General features: G+C 37.9%; 1 long non-coding RNA gene across 1 annotated transcript in view; it reads right to left on the reverse strand.

The window, feature by feature from the left end:
• Positions 1–14,994, reverse strand: part of LOC137265464 (uncharacterized) — a 345,969-nt gene that overhangs the window by 187,341 nt on the left and 143,634 nt on the right. The window contains exon 2 of the long non-coding RNA XR_010954932.1: positions 9,562–9,607. This is a non-coding gene — a long non-coding RNA (uncharacterized lncRNA). The remainder of the gene's footprint in view (positions 1–9,561; positions 9,608–14,994) is intronic.

Raw genomic sequence — 14,994 nt, forward strand, 5'->3', positions numbered from 1 at the left:
ACTTTTGAGAGTAAGTCTGAAATGTTTCCATGGAAACCAAGAAAATAATAAATCACAAAAACCTGTAAGTAGCAAAATGCACCACTTTAGGTTCCAATTGATATATCTACCAAGATTTGCAGAAACATATTGAACGGTTTGGGAGTTCTGCTCCAGAAACGAAGCCTATCCCTCCATTTTGAGACTAAGTCTGAAACATTTCTATAGAAACGGAGAAAATAATAAATCAGAAAAACATGTAAATAGCTAAAGGCACCACTCTGGGGTCTGCCACACATATCTACCAAGTAACACTGACAGATATTATGATATATCTACCAGTTTTGCAGAAAAATATTGAACGTTTTTTGAGTTCTGCTCCAGAAATGAAACACACCTCTCACTTTTGATACTAAGTATGAAACGCTTCCATGGAAACCAAGAAAATAATACATCACAAGATCCTGTACATAGCAAAAGGCATCACTTCAGCTTCTGACTGATATATCTACCAAGTTTTTCAGAATAATATTGAATGTTTTTTTAGTTCTGCTCCGGAAATGAAACACACCTCTCACTTTGGAGACTATATCTGAAACATTTCCATGGAAACCAAGAAAATAATAAATCACAAATACCTGTAAATACCAAAAGGCACTGCTATAGGTTCTGATTGATATATCTAGCAAGTTTTGTAGAAAAACATAGAATGGTTTTTGAGTTCTGCTCCGGAAACGAAGCCCATCCCTCCATTTTGAGAGTAAGTCCAAAACATTTCCATGGAAATCAAGAAAATAATAAATCACAAAAACCTGTATGTAGCAAAAGGCACCACTTTAGGTTCTGATTGATATATCTACCAAGTTTTCCAGAAAAATATTGAACGTTTTTTTAGTTCTGCTCAGGAAACGAAGCCCACCCCATCATAAGACTAACACCAAAATGTTACATGGAAAAACAAAAAAAAAGTATAAATGCCAAAAATCTGTAAATAGCAAAAGGCACAACCATAGGCTGAGATTACTATATCTATCAAGTTTGGTCTAAAAATATTGAACAGTTTCTGAGTTATGCTCCGGAAACAAAATGATTACGGACGGACGGGGGACAGACAGACAAGGCGTCGACATTACATGCCGGGGGGATAATAACTTTATTCCCAAGCAAATAACTCTCCATTATTTTCTTAATGTTTCTCCATCAGATCCAGGACAAGTCACCATGGCACTGATGCCAATTGTCCAATGCTATATTCAATACTGATACTTACCAATAGCGACAGACCATACATCCCACACATCCTCCTAACGGACACATGAGACAACAATCACTGTCACCTTATTACCAGGATAGACTGGGATGACCCTGACCATTGTAAATTAGACCATGGATTATCCCATATACAGGTGCTTAAGGAATTGGAGGGAATAACTAACATAATTACTCTCCTGGGACAATGCCTACAGGTACACTCAGAGAAGTATCTCCTACAGAAGCTTGATATTATCTGTGAAGACAAATTGCCATTGGCTGGGCAGTCTGTGGTTCCACCGAGCAGTTTAACAGTATGGTAACTCTGCTAGAGGTCTACAAAATGGAGCTTTGCTTAGAATGCATGGGAGTTGTTAATTGTTTAAACAAATTGGATGCATTGATTAACTCATTCTGTTTGATTGTTAGCTTTCATGTATTTCTTGAGGTCATCCTCAGCGTCCTATAAACCAATAATGAATGAGTTGGGGATGGTATGGTATCAGATGGATTGAGGTGAGTGGGTGTTGTTTTGGAGGATTTAGTGTGTAGCTCTAGTATTTGTGATACTTCATATACGCTCAAAAGAAAAAAGTAAATGATCATCGAACTTAACTTCACTTAAGCTGAATATCTGTGCTATAATTCAAATGGCAAATTAGCAGTTCTTTTCTAATGTCCTTTGCACAAGACACATCATCTAAAGACATACTTGGGGTTTCACCCAAGGTAGAACATGCATCCTGCATAATTAACTCATTCAAAAGATGGAAATGAAAAGCACTGTGATTTGACTGGAATATCGCATTGAATTCAATCATATTTTCCAAACTTTGATAAAATCTACAATCAACATTTAAACTGTTATTACCAAATTTGGAAATTAAACACAAGTTTTGTATGCTTAGTATTTGTATTACATCTATACAACTGGGTGACATGCAAGAGCCAAGTCTGTGAAATGAATTCATCAGTGAGGTAGTGAGTGAATATGCTTTCATACCACTTTCAGCAATATTCCAACAATATGAAGACAGGGGACCTCAGAAATGGGGTTCATACATTATACCCATATGGGGAATCAAACCCAGGTTTTTGGTGTGACGATAGGATACTCCACTGCCTAAGTGAGGTAATGACGGCAGTATGTTTTCTGAGTGTCTCAGAGATGAATGTCAAGTCCTAATGATTTGGGTTTTTTTGGTTGAACTGGCTGAGAATGGATTGCATCTATTCTTGATTTTAAAACACAAGGGATCCTGATTAGAAATTGAACCAATATCAAGTGAATTGTTGCTGACGGGCTATTACAAAGAAGAGGAATGATACGACTCAATCAAAGCAATATTTACCCAGTTGATTTTCTTTCCCCATTTTACACTTTTACACAAAACATTCAAAGTCATTCCAAGAACAAAGTCTGGTAGACTGATGAAGTTTAAACCTCAATCAAACAATCAAGCTTAAACAGGGATACCAGGTGGCAACTCTTTGGGGCATTTCTGACAGAATTTGCTGTCGTACTATTGTCTCTTTTAATAAAAATGAGACTCAATAATTTGTTACCTGCCTGGTCCTTATTCTAATATGATGCCCATCTGCATGATGCCCATCAAGTCTGTATTTAGAACAATGAGTGAGTGAGTGAGTGAGTTTAGTTTTACGCCGCACTCAGCAATATTCCAGCTATATGGCGGCGGTCTGTAAATAATCAAGTCTGGACCAGACAATCCAGTGATCAACAACATGAGCATCGATCTGCGCAATTGGGAACCGATGACATGTGTCAACCAAGTCAGCGAGCCTGACCACCCGATCCCGTTAATCACCTCTTACGACAAGCTGAGTCGCCTTTTATGGCAAGCATGGGTTGCTGAAGGCCTATTCTACCCCGGGACATTCACGGGTCATTTAGAACAATGACCATCTTGTACAAGTTTGGGTTCCTTTGACAAAGCAATATCAACTAAGGTTAAGTTAACTCCCATTCTTTAACATTGCACAAAAGTTAACTTAGTGACTTACAATCATATTAGTAGTTTGAAAGGAAGCCCAGTTGAGTAAAGGCTCTGGTTTCTTTCTGGCACAAGTCTAAGTCAAGTGTATATATATATCGTTGTTGTGATCAGCCTCGATCAAGTACAATGTCTGCCTGATACATGTCTGAAACCAGTCTCATGCCAATCTGTCTGAATACAAAATGATGTCTACTTAAAGTTTGAATAAAGTATAATGTCAATCCAGTACAAATCTAAAGAAAGTTTGACATGAAAGAAATATTATCATTAGGTTATTTCTTTGTAAATAACAAGCTGTAGCATTTTGGGGGTTAAGTCCCATCCAGTATTTGACCCCATATTACTAGAGTAAGACACCTAATCACCAGCATACACATTCTGCAATCTAACCCATTGAATCTTCAAAAAAAAAAAAACATGTACGTCCAGCAAGCGTTAGTCTAGACAATGTACTTTGTGTGTGGTACCCACTTGACGATTATAACTGACATGGCTCCTAAAAAGTGGCCAATTGTAACAAATGTTATGCTTGGGATTATATATATTGTGAAATTCTGTGTGGTTGAGTCATGTTGGCTGATCTGTGCTGGCAATCAGGTGCTTCATTCTAGGAGTGATATGGAGTCAGTTTCAGCTGATGATGGTCTTTCATTAGACAATATTATGAAGTGGGCAGCCATGTTCCAGGGGAGAAAAGAGAATCTTGGTGGCCATTATGTTCAGAAAGCCTTAAAATCCCCCACTGAATAAAATGTTGAAATACCGGAAATGAAAAGATCATGATATCAAAGGTCTCTGACTCCTAATCAGAAATGGTCTATATTCATCATTTCTCTGGAGAACATTGTTTTGAAGCCAACTCAGACAATTTCTGGTGAGTCTAGGGTACATACATTACAACCATCCAGACACTAAACAATAGTCAAAGCAGCACAAAGATCTTGTATCTCCACAGAAGAGGAAAGCAAAGCATCTTCCATCATCTTCCAAGGTCATGTCTTCAGATTTCTAAGAATACTATTTCTGGACTGCTTCCAAAAAGGTCAGACAATTCTGCTTAAGGAAATGGGTGAGAAAATTAAGGCTAGATGTTGTCGAATACTCACAAGATGTGTGTTGCTCCACCAGGACCGATGACCTATGGACAAGTGTATTATCACCACGGTCGTGTTCTTTGACTGTGGCTTAATGAAAATCCTCAGTAATTACCAGATTTGGCAACATCAGATTTCTCCTTCTTCTTCTTTTAAGAAAAGACTGCCTGGCACACATTATGCAAGTAGAAGAGTGAATGAGTTGCTTTAAGCAACAGTCCAACACTTTCATGGCAGTGGACACCCGATTGGGCTTCAAATGTTGTACCCATGAAGGAAGCAATGACAAGACCAGAATGCTGTCTTCAACAAGCATCATTATTTCCCACCACAAAGAAGAAGACTTACATTCCAGAAGGATCCAGACTCTTCAGCATTATTGGCAGCAATATTTGGAACACAGAGAATCCTGTTACAAGATGATTAGCAATCAGTTCTACCATATTCGTTCACATGATAGAACTTTCCACCTCCACACATATCAGGATTATATAGCAAACATTCCATTCATGTAAAATGCAATTTAAAAGTCTTGTTACCACAAAAATGTTCATTTTCATGAAACCTCTAATACAAAGGGTCATTGACAACCTGTTTTTCTAATTCTTCTCAATTAACTGGGGCAGGGTTGCCTCTTACAGGGTTGTCTGAAACCTTTGATCACTGTTATCTAAATCCCAGGTTTACATAGATAATGCTTGTCACCACCATCCCCATGGTCAGATTAACTGTCAACCTGAACCACTAGAGGTTTTCTAGTCACATGTACTTGATGTGATGTGACTGAGATACTGCAAACAGTGTTAAATCAAAATCAAGCATTCGCATTACAAAGCCAAACACCATTTCCTCTCAATATTTCATATCTGAAATCAATGTGGTGAACTTTACACACAAAATGAGCAGGAGCATTATCGGCAGCTGAATGGTACATATCAATACAAGAATAATCAGAATGATCATAATGCAGCTTATTAGCCAAGGATCACGTGATACATACAGGATGGTCATTTCCTGAGTGTGAGAGTACCTGTTACTTGATCGGTCTGTCAAGGCAGTCAATATTTTATGAGCTGATGAAAATTGTAAGGTGTTGTGGAAGGAGAGATTGTGAAAATGGTTGTGATTACGTGATCTTGAAATGCAATAAAAGTCCCTGGAGTATGTAAAAGGAAATTACCACTGAGAAGTGAATTATGGGATTTGATGGAGGACAGTGATTCAAGGCCATAGGGGGTTTATAAACACTGATTTAGTTACGGAAAATGGTGTAACTAATTCCTTGCATGTTCTACCATTTCAGTTCTTCATCCTGTGCATCAGGCTGAAAGATGTTGACAATCATATGAGCTTTAAAAACTCATATTTCACCACATAAACCTTAAAATGAGGGAGTGAGAGAATTTGCTTTTCCGCCGCTTTTAGCAATATTCAAGCAATATGATGGTAGGGGACACCAGAAATGTGCTTCACACATTGTACCCAGGCGGATAACTGAACCTGAGTCTCCAGCATGACGAGCAAACTCTTGAACCAAAATTTATTACCCCACCGCCCTGCCTCAAAATTAAAAATCCCTGAGAACGACAACAATAACAACGGAAAGTTGAACAATCTACCAATTCCATGTTCATGACACTAGGTTTTCAGTGTCCCAAACGGGGAATGAAATAACCCTGAGAGTAGCAACAATAACAACACAACTGAAACTCGAACAATCTACCAATTCCATGACACTAGGTTATCACTTACCAAATCAGGGAATGAAATAACCCTTAGAATAGCAACAATAACAACACAACTGAAAGTCAAACAATCTACAAGTTCCATGTTCATGACACTAGGTCATCACTGACCAAATCGGAGAATGAATAACCCTGAGAGTAGCAACAATAACAACACAACTGAAAGTCGAACAATCTACCAATTCCATGTTCATGACACTAGGTTACTATTGACCAAATCAGTGAATCAGTGTGCACTCCCTAAGGATCATACAACCCAAGCAGACACTGGTGCACTAAAAGGTTAATAGGCTCATTACCATCTTGTCCTGCTGCGTACCCTTTCACCACTGGATGATCCATGAACAGAAGCATGTTTTCAACAAAGCCCCATGTGAAAGGAGACAGCATGTGTGCTTTAAAGGTCACATGCAACGTAAAACACAACTTTACAGATTCTGGTACCTTTCGGTATGCAGTTACCGAAACAAATCATTAAAAATGCCCATTCAACCTCTAGTTGACAAAAAAATGTGATGAAAAAAGCCCACAAAATTGGAGTCTAAATGATTCACCAATTGTCCCCCAGCACTGAGGGAAAAAGTTGTCTCAATTGCTATGTTGAGTGGCGCTCATAACGCTTGCACAGTGAATACGTTTGCGGAGCTTGAAACAGTGTGCCTACTCGGATTATGAGGTCATGAGCAATAGTCTAATCTTGGTTGTGTACACAAACAAGTAAATAATCTACTCATTACATTAAAAAAAATACATGTTGATTGTGATAGGTAGACTCAATGTCTAGTTTACTGACACCTATATGTCTGCCTGCCTCTCTGCTATTGACAATATGCAATTTACAACTTCAATCATTGACCACATGCAAATTGAAATTAACACCTACCAGGCTTATAAGCCATAAAAAAAGAGCCAGCTAAGCGTATTGGCAAAGGAACCAGTGGCCAGTGAAAAGGCGTCATTACACCTGAGTGCACACCCACCAGCTCTGACTGGGTGCAGTATAGCGGCTGCTTCGCTTCGAGGGATGTAAGCCCAAGTACAAAATTTTGCACTTTTGATTTGCAATTATAAAGCTTATAATTTGTTGGGTTTTTTTTAATCAGTGATACATTTCATACATCATGAATAAGTGATAACTGTGTTTTAATTGTGGCTAATTTTTTTTGAGTACATTGAGTACATGAGTGAGGTCATAGAAAGACTGTGACCAAGGTTGCTTACATTTGTTGAATTTGTACCATGGCAGAAGTCTTTTTGTATTGCCTTTTTTCTTTTAATCTGAGATCAATTTAAAGTTTACACATAGTGCACTGTGATGCCGTATTCCTTCATTATTAGTTTAATATACCACAGAGAATGAACTCAATTCTTTGGCCACGCTTATATGCCTCAGAGCCTCAAACAAGCACATTCACACTCATTATAGGACATAATACAGGCCACTGAAAGGCCCTATTCCAGAAAAAAGACAAATATGAAAATCATAAATAACGTCACATTTGAAAGAAACAACATACATTTAGGTCTGACCACAAATGATTTCATTCTGTTTGCATGACAATTAAGAATGAGTGCAAATAATACCAACTGCATGTCCCTGCAGACACAAAAGATAATGGATGTTTGAGAGATTCAGCTGAAACAAAAGTTAAGTTCTGATATTTCTGATCTGACCAGAAAAACAAGCAATGCATGGACATTCTAGATCATATTTCTTCACCCAGTCACTTGGATTCATGCACAAAAATCCCTCTCAAAGCAAACATAGTTTCACACTTAGTTAGCTCCTGTACTTTTATAGAGGCCACGCAACTGCAGGTTCCATTTGGTTAAAGGCAAACCAACAGAAACACAGTAAACCTACATTGTACAGATTTTCAACTGATTCTACAAAAGCAAGGGAAGCCTAAATAATGGCACACAGGGGAGTTTTTATTTGTTTGACTGTTGTTGACATTTCTATGCCAAAGCGGTGAAATACCAGGAAGTAAAACTGTAAATGATGGATCATGGATGATCTGAATGTTACTAAAGAACATATAATTTACTGAAGGCCTGCACATATATAAAACTGCCAGCCTGATACAATAACAACTGGCACTGGGCCTCGGGGCCAGCGGTTATTTCAAATGCTGCCCTACTGTGATTCAAATGTGAAAGGCTGGGACCCGAAACTTCATCACAAAGAGTGCTGGGCCTCATTTCACAAAGCTCTCGTAAGGCTAAGGTCTCGTAACCTTTCTCGTAGCATTTGTACCTGGCATACTGTAACATAGGAGGTGCAAAGGCTACGAGAAAAGTTACGAGACCTTAGCCTTACGAGAGTTTTGTGAAACAGGGCCCTGGAGAATTCTGGGTCTGACTCCATAATGCATTCATAAAGTTACGACCTATTGTAACTCTATGGTATATCATTGGCTTACAAATGACATAGTGGTACAATTGTTTTGTGGATGAGTCACATGCTTTTAAATATACAGTGAGTGAGCAGGCGAGCAAGGGCGCCTGACCACCCAGTCCCGTTCGTCACCTCTTACGACAAGCATCGTTGCCTTTTATGGCAAGCATGGGTTGCTGAAGGCCTACTCTGTTCCATGTGGTATCTGTATTTGACTGAAAATGACAAGTTACAATGAAATATAAATTTTAGTCCTCCTTTGACAGGCCTAAAACAGATGGCATCACTTGTCATCTAGTGATTAAAATCTGATCAGTTACAATTCAATGATATATGAAAAGAAAATCACACCCTTAGTTAGGATTAATTTAATATTTAGTGTGGGAAAGGTGGACAGGCATTGTTTTTTTTCAAGACAATTAATATCTCTAGGCCTCAACTTTTTCATGCACAGTAAATATAGTTGTTGAATATGTGAGGTCACAAAAAGGGTAACATCATTTGGTTCTACCTTTCAGAGAAGTAATAATATGTCATGAAGTAAAAATTAAGCCCCCAAATAATGCCCTGGCCACTTGAAAATTTAATGATCTGTCACTTCTGCACTGAGGAATGAACAGTTCTGTTTGATCTTGTATCAAGGAACCCATTTTTGATTCTCTACTGAATGGTCATTTTTCCTTATGTATTCCATGAACAGTTAAGGTATAAAATTTGTTATACATCACTGGGAATTGTTGAATATTGTGATTGTACCTCTCAGCTGTTGGGCTAACCATTACACAACATAACACTTAAGACTGGTCAGAAAGTAACAATTTAAGATGATGACTAGTACACATGTAGTGTAAAATTAATCATTTGTTAGATTTTACCCCAGAATCTCTTTTCTTCATGTGATTGTAAATATATATTCAGCAATTTCAAAGAAAGACACAAAAGAAAAATAACAATTCACACATTCAAAAAGAAATAGACGAAAATCTAAAACATAATTTACTTCAGTTTTTCAAAAAATCAAAGTTAATCTATAAACAAAATGATCAAGTGTGGAATGATGAAAGTGACATACTCACCACATTCAAGCCGTCTTAGAAATATATCCTATCCTTTGCAATGCGACTGAAATGAACAAAGAACAAAGCGTCATGAAATGCATCAGTGAGTGAAACATAAATATATTCCTCCCAACAGGACGAAGAACCCAATCAGATTCTCTCACAAATAGTAAAAGAATTCTTTTATAAAAAAATGTCTGTCAATGCAGTTAGTCCTTAATTCAGTTTCAGAGGTCTGTTTAGAAATATGCATGAGAAATTCATGGAAAAACCAAATGTGGCATTGCCTTCAGCAGTTAAAGGAATCCTCACAGCGACATGAAACCGGACAATGACAGCATCTGCTATGAGGTGTCTCTACACCCACTCCCGTCCTTGAGTTGGATTACTGTTTCATAACTTAAGTAACATGACAAGCAAAAGGTAGTCGGAAGAATTGTCTCATGTATATGCTTGAGAAACAATACACTTATTCTGAGTTAAACTGAATCATGAATAACTCTCCATATAAATGTATGTGCTGTTTTGTGCAAACTCAGCTCTATTCCAGCTATGTGATGGTAGTCTGTAAATAATTGAGTCTGGACCAAACAATCCAGTGATCAGCATCACAAGCATCAATCTTTGCATATAGGATACTATGACTTGAGTGAGCTATGTCAATTAGAGTGACTACCTGATCACCTCTTACGACAAGCATGGGCTGCTGAAGATCAGTTCTAACACGCTCAGCTTGTCAAGTGAGTGAGTGAGTGAGTGAGTGAGTGAGTGAGTGAGTGAGTGCATTCACAAAAGCAAACCAGGATTAGTGGTGCTTTGATCCGTGTTTCTAAGCTACATCACCATGTGTCATTTTGATGCCTGTTGTTATCACTTTGGAGAATCATAGCACTCTGAATCCTGGCAAACCAGGATTCGAATTCTGCTGCATCCAGACTGTCTATGCATTATGAAACTAATGGCTATGCATGTTGCAAAGTAGTGGGGGCTCACAATCAGGATGAAACTATTTGACTACTCGTAGTTGTGTTTCTCTTGATTGTGCTCTTTATAATGGTCACTAATGTATACAAATCTGCTCATAACTTGCGTACTTGAAGACTTTCCTGCATTAACATCATCCTCAAAACATTCTTAATCAAACATTTTTTATCATGAAAGGCTAAATATAAGCTGTATTTCATACATCAATAGCTTTCAATATGCAGACATGTCAGTGATCAATGATCATGGCAACCACATAAACAAAGAAGCAAGTATAAATGCCTGGAAAAATGTAAATCATCCAAGATTACAGCTTGACAACAGCAAGTCAGGAAAATGCAGGTTCATACCAGTTCCATAAGTCTGTGGTATTGCTATAAATATGAGAATGTACAACTCTAATATAACACAAAAACTGTCCATAAGTGACTGAAATAGCCTCAGTTCCACGATTTCATCAATCATGGTTGGCAACAGCACACACCACAACCATTTTTCAGTAGAACATTTCCATGAGTACGGAATTAAATGCTTGCATACGTCAGTAATCACTGGCCAGACATAGGCGAGTCATTCAATAATGGATTAACAAAGAGACAACACCAGGTCACACAGTCCAGAGTGAGTGAGTGAGTGAGTGAGTGAGTGAGTGAATGATTGAGTGAGAGTGAGTGGAGTGAGTAAAGTGAGTGATAGAGTGAGCGAGTTTAGATTTACGCCACACTCGGCAATATTCCAGCCATATGGCAGCGGTCTGTAAATAATCGAGTCTGGACGAGGCAATCCAGTGACCAACAGCATGAGCATTGATCTGTGCAATTGGGAACCAATGACATGTGTCAACCAAGTCAGCGAGCCTGACCACCCGATACTGTTAGTCGCCTCTTATGACAAGCATAGTCGCCTTTTGAGTAAGTCGGTGGTAGGTAAGTGAGTGAGTGAGTGAGTGAGTGAGTGTGTTTGGGTAAGTGAGTGGTGTTTCATAATGTTGGAACAACATGATTGCTGCATGTCACTTTAAGTGAGTGAGTGACACTAGTTTAACTTTTTAAGCAATACTCCAGCAATGTCACAGTGTAAGACACCAGATATTATGATTATGCCGTACCACTCACCAAGCAGAGATGGAAACAATTCCATGCAGCTTTCACTCAAGCCAATTCTGGAAACTGAACTTTTATTATCAGACAATTACTTTACCTGGAGAACACGATCATACTGTCAAGAGGAATGTTTTTTGGATTGACATGCAAAACATGAAAGATGTGTTTAATTAACAGGGCTCACATGGTGTAGTAGTATAAAAAATACAGAATTCACATAAATGGCCGTGTAGCATTTCTAGTGGATATTGCAACACATAGCGTAAGTTGTTTGAATGAGTGAGTCACAATTCGGTGACATGCGTGAGCCAAATCTGTCAAATGACATAAAGAGTGAGTGAGTTTGGTCTTGCACCGCTTTTAGCAATATTCCAGCAATATCAAAGTGAGGGACATGGGCTTCACACATTGTACCCATGTAGGGAATCGAACCCAGGACCTCTAGGCTACCCCATCGCCTCTAACTTGCTTGAAGAATATGCATAAAGATATCGATCAAAATCTGAGAAGTCTTTCTGTCTTCTATTAGTGATGTCATTTGGTGTCCAATGCCAGACTGAAGATATCTGACAGAATTTTGTTTGCAAAAATAACTTATGAGAAGTACATAATCACACTCCACCAAACAACTCAGAGGTTGACATCATGAGCATTTAACTTCTCAATTGCGATACGATGACATGCATCTGTCAAGTCAGCAAGACCATCAACCTAATTGATTCAGATGCCTATCATAAGAATGCTGGAGAACTCAAACGTGGATCAATTTCAGATCCCCTGAAAAACTATATCATAAAACAATGATGCACCTTACCTGTTCGCATATTGCAAGAGGTATTCATGATGAAATTAAATTCATCTGTGATTAATGCCCATGAAAACGTCTGTCTCAAAGCAGCCTCCAAATAGTTTCCAAATAGCCACTAAATAGTCTCCAAATAGTTTCCAAATAGCCACTGAATAGTCTCCAAATAGTCATTCTTGAAGTCACAATGAACAACTGCCAGTATTCCTGAGAAGCGGAAAAAGGCGACAGACACTATTCCCCTACAGTCTACTCCAGTTCCTTGTTATCAGTTCAGAAAGGCCAGGCTATATGTTAACGCATCTGACTTTTCAGAAATTGAACACGAGAACAAAGCATACAACACTAAGGGAGGATCAGCTCCTGAATCTTGTAATGTAACTGTTGAGCACCTTGAGCATGTATGATTCTGAAAAAAAAGTAATGATGTTCCACTGCCACTGATACACATGACAGAATCATATGTGGGTTTCATGTCAATGTTAGGACAGCTCAATATACCATCTAGAAAAAACCTTGATTACTTTCCAAAAAACCTGTAATAACATGACCAGGGAATGAAGACCAGTTATTTCATTCTTGAAAATTCACATTCTATATGACACATGACATATCAGCCAGTAAAAGAAAAGGATGTGATATATCTTATCAACAATGGCTGATTTTTTTCCGTTTCCTCATGTGAATCTAAAGAAACTAAATCATACTATTCCACACAAGTCCTTGTTAAGGAGCAGAGGTAATAGATTTTAGCTTGTGCATTGTGGTATAACTACCCTTGATATATTTCCCGGTAATGATCTGAGACAAATGTTCTGATTAATCAGAGATGTGAGGTCTGTACTCATACACAGGACAAAATAAGTTAAGGATATTGGTATGTTTATGATTCATATTTAATCAGACTGTGTCAATGAATAAATAGATCATTATTCATAACTTCAAAACTTTACATATGTTTTTGTCCAGTAGATTTGATGGATATGAAAGTGGCCTCCCCCGTAGCTAACAAACTAATTTAACATCAGTTAGATACCATGGCATGTCAAATGGTGTCAATTATAAAGTTAACACAGTATATCAGATTTCTAAAGACACAATAAAAAAAAAGCGAAGTACGGACCACTGTAGTCTCAGAAGGAGGATTATGAATAAATACATTTAAATTGGCTTTAACCAATCAGCACCATTGACCTTTGGTGCCAGAGTAGTTGACTGTCTTTAGCACAAGGCGCAGTGTATGTTTCTGTGTTGTCTTTCTTCCCAAGGCTTTCCCATTTTCCAGACCAGAAATATACATTGTAAGTTTGTCTTTCAAAGCAAACAATTACAGAGGTTAAGTCAACTGTACTTGCTAAACAGGATGATCTGGTCTATTTGTCTGGGATATCTGTGCTGGGAAGGTCATCATCAGTGCAGGGGATCATATTGCTCAATTACCATACTGATATGCATGTGTTTATGAAAATGTATATTCATACATTGCCAGTATGGAATCGGTAATGTCTAAAGAGTCCATATTCCAGTCCATAGTCTCTTGTTTTGTGAAGTGCCTTCAAAAATAGTACTTCAATGACAATAAAATTCTTTCTCATAATATTCTTCGGTAATACAAAGGGTGATAATCATGAACAACATCATGAGGTTTTAGATTCAGTTCAAAATCAAATTTGAAAGTGTGTGAGTGAGTGAGTGAGTGAGTGAGTGAGATTATGCTGTTAACAATATTCCAGCAATATTATGGTAGGGGAAACCAGGAATGGACTTCAAACATTGTACCCTTTTGGAGAATTGAACTCGGACCTTTAGTGTGACAAGCAGATGCTTTAACCATTTGGCTACCCCAACACCTCTGATCAAATTTTGTAAGGCTCCAATTGTGTGCATGTTTTATATGCATACATTTGTTTGTTATTCAACACCACACTCAACAATATTCCAGTGATATTACTGTAGCCTTCTCATCAACAAACTTGGTGCACAGAATTAGATGTTGGTGTAACTGCTGCATTTCATTCTACACAAACTGACATCCTCAATTACCACAATGTGTGAACATACAGGCAATAAACATTTATACATGTTTGTTGCTCTGCTCAAGCTTTTTCATACTGGCTTCAAGATGATATTTTACATAGTATTTAAGCATTCTACTGTGGAGAGAAACGGAGGTCAGAAACATGAATTTAAAATGATTATTCTATGCTAGATCCAAGATACAATGAGCAACAAAATTTTAAAAAATTACATTTGTCAACATTTGAAATTTGTGTTATATGTACAATTCACTCACTAACATCCATGCAGGGTACAGTCTCTTACAGATTCTCTTACATATTCATGAATGCAATCTGTACAATGTCAGTAGAAATGGATGCTGGACTTACAAATAAGACAGACTAATAGAAAGTTCATAAATGGTAATTCATAAACACAACCTCTTAATGTGGCCTTAATTCACAGAAATATGACAATTGCAGTTTCAAAATGGCTGCCATTGTCGCAAAGTTACTGGTTGAAAAAATGATTACAGAGTCAGTGGAAATGGATGCTGAACTA

Source organism: Haliotis asinina, chromosome 15 (genome assembly GCF_037392515.1).
Source record: "Haliotis asinina isolate JCU_RB_2024 chromosome 15, JCU_Hal_asi_v2, whole genome shotgun sequence".
In the NCBI taxonomy this organism is placed as follows: Eukaryota; Metazoa; Mollusca; class Gastropoda; order Lepetellida; family Haliotidae; genus Haliotis; species Haliotis asinina.